Raw genomic sequence first — 3,131 nt, forward strand, 5'->3', positions numbered from 1 at the left:
AAAGCTGCACAATGGGATATATGTGCTCTACCCACCACGAGTATCGAAACCCGGTTTCTAGCATTGTAAGTCCGCAGACATATCGCTGTGCCACTAGGGGGCATTAACGAGAAGTAACAGTAACAATACTGTCATCCTCAGTACACAACATGATCACTGAAAATATTGGATGATTATAACACAATCTAGCATTTAGTTCAATTTGAGATCAGTTCTGATAATAATAATGGTTTCAGATGTCTCTGTAATTAAGTTGTAAAAGTTACGGAGTGATAAAATGTTTAGCTCATTAAACATCATGAAATAACCGTTGTTAAGCGTGATGTTTTGCACTTAAAATGTTCTTGTTCGTTAACAAGAAAGTAGATTTTAATTATAGTGTTAGTCTTGAAATATATCGTTAGTTAAAACAAAGGTGCGCGATATTTAGCGGCAATATGAGGCTTAACACTTTTACTACGTTATTAAGCTTAATATATACTTTTCAAATAATACAAAGAAACGTGACGTTTTCTTACCATTTTAACTCTTTAAATATATATATATATATATTAGTTTACAAAAGTTAATGCTTTATCATATTTGTTGAACTTATTGCGTATCTAAGTGACAAGTACAAATGTCATATTTATCTACAACGTCCGACTTAAAAGGCCCGGCATGGCCAGGTGGTTAAGGCACTCGACTCGCAATCTGCGGGTCGCGGGTTCGAATCCTCGTTCTACCAAAACATGCTCGCCCTTTCAGCCGTGGGGGCGTTATAATGTGACGGTAAATCCCACTATTCGTTGGTAAAAGAGTAGCCCAAGAGTTGGCGGTGGGTGGTGATGACTAGCTGCCTTCCCTCTAGTCTTACACTGCTAAATTAGGGACGGCTAGCGCAGATAGCCCTCGTGTAGCTTTGCGCGAAATTCAAAACAAAAACCGACTTAAAAAGTTTTTATTGTTTGTTAAATGTCATTTCAACAATACTGTTACTAAATTTTATCTATTGATTAATACAAACAAATATTTCAATAGTTACTATACTCGAAATACTACTGTTCTTTAGTAAACGTGTTTCTTACTTAAAAGTCAAGAGCTGTGTCTTCGTAGGTACTATTGCAGCTCTGTAACCCAGTAGCTAATTTATATGTTAAGTCAAGCTGTTTCACACTGTTTAGAAAATTATTTTTCTCTTTTGATCGAGATCCGCCTTATTCATTTTTCTGAATATTTTTGGTAACATTTACGTTGATGTTGCAATTTCGAAAATGCCTTCAAAAAAACTGTAATATTAAAACTTGTACTTAATGTTCACTCGTCAAACTATATTTCAATTGCATCAAGGCTGTGACGTTTAAATAGCGTTCATGAATGTATTACATAATTTTTCTTACACAAATATCACAGTGCAAGAAATATTTTACATAGTTTAGCGCAAATTAACTAAAATGTTAATGTTTTATTTAATTTCTGTAGTACATATAGGAGTACAAGAGATGTTTTAATTCTGGAAATAAATGACCTTATAACACCAAATTAAGTTATTTTTTTCTTCCATTTAATTTCACACTTTAAAGCTTTTTCATGAAAGTAACACTAACACACAAACCAACAGTACAAAGTTTCAATCGGTTTATATAAGAAAAGTTTCATATTAAATTTCATACTTCATTTAAAGGATATTAATAAACTTAGTTAGTGTTGAATAAATCTAGCTTCTAGTTCACTTACGATATTGTTTTACTATCAATAAACTTAGTTAGTGTTGAATAAATCTAGCGCTAGATTTATTCAACACTAACTTAGTTTATTGATAGTAAAACAATATCGTAAGTGAACTAGAAGCTAGATTTATTCAACACTAACTAAGTTTATTGATAGTAAAACAATATCGTAAGTGAACTAGAAGCTAGATTTATTTAACACTAACTAAGTTTATTGATAGTAAAACAATATCGTAAGTGAACTAGAAGCTAGATTTATTTAACACTAACTAAGTTTATTGATAGTAAAACAATATCGTAAGTGAACTAGAAGCTAGATTTATTCAACACTAACTAAGTTTATTGATAGTAAAACAATATCGTAAGTGAAGTAGAAGCCTAGTTCACTTACGATATTGTTTTATTATCTAAATAATACACAACAAAAGTTCTTTTCGATAGGATTCATCCTTAGTATTTAGAAAGGAACAGTTTCGAAGCACTCTCGCTTAGGCACATTTGAAAGTTTCTTCATATATTCTCTGCTAACATCAAACATATTATGTTAATGTATGGTTTTATATTTTGATAGCGCATGCGTCCAAATTACGTTAGGGTCACACGGCAGTATCGTCAAAAGTCAATAACTTTGTGCATGAACTGCATAATATGCATTTTCTTTATAATTTGATTGTCTATTTGTTTAACTAATGTGATTATATTAATACAAGTACTTGTACAAATAACGTGGACTTCTTTAAGAACTCACTGTAACACATGCTCAAATAATAGCAACATTATTTCTAATTACCAAAACATACAGCAATATTTTTCTTTGTTTCGTATTTTGGAATATTACCTTTCGTATTAGCTACAGAATTACATAAATCTGTCAAACTGGAATGACATGAAAACGTTGTGAACAAGTTTCTTCTCAAACCAACAGGTTTTATGTCTCGGAAGTTTGTTAAAGTGGCTTTCCAATCACAGAAATAAACTAAAATATATTATCATGTTAATCAAAGTAAAGAAAACGTTGTGAACAACGTTCTTCTCAAACCAACAGGTTTTATGTCTCGGAAGTTTGTTAAAGTGGCTTTTCAATCACAGAAATAAACTGAAATATATTATAATGTTAATTAAAGTAAAGAAAACGTTGTGAACAAGGTTCTTCTCAAACCAACAGGTTTTATGTTTCGGAAGTTTGTTAAAGTGGCTTTTCAATCACGGATATAAACTAAAATATATTATAATGTTAATTAAAGTAAAGAAAACGCTGTGAACAAGGTTCTTCTCAAACCAACAGGTTTTATGTTTCGGAAGTTTGTTAAAGTGGCTTTTCAATCACAGATATAAAGTAAAGAAAACGTTGTGAACAAGGTTCTTCTCAAACCAACAGGTTTTATGTTTCGGAAGTTTGTTAAAGTGGCTTTTCAATCACGG

At 31.4% G+C, this 3,131-nt stretch overlaps 1 protein-coding gene across 1 annotated transcript in view; it reads left to right on the forward strand.

Moving 5' to 3' along the window:
• The window catches only part of LOC106460038 (irregular chiasm C-roughest protein-like), a 64,651-nt gene that overhangs the window by 12,792 nt on the left and 48,728 nt on the right, over positions 1 to 3,131 (forward strand). The gene's annotated exons all lie outside the window — the stretch shown is intronic.

Source organism: Limulus polyphemus, unplaced genomic scaffold (assembly GCF_000517525.1).
Source record: "Limulus polyphemus unplaced genomic scaffold, Limulus_polyphemus-2.1.2 Scaffold697, whole genome shotgun sequence".
Classification (NCBI taxonomy): Eukaryota; Metazoa; Arthropoda; class Merostomata; order Xiphosura; family Limulidae; genus Limulus; species Limulus polyphemus.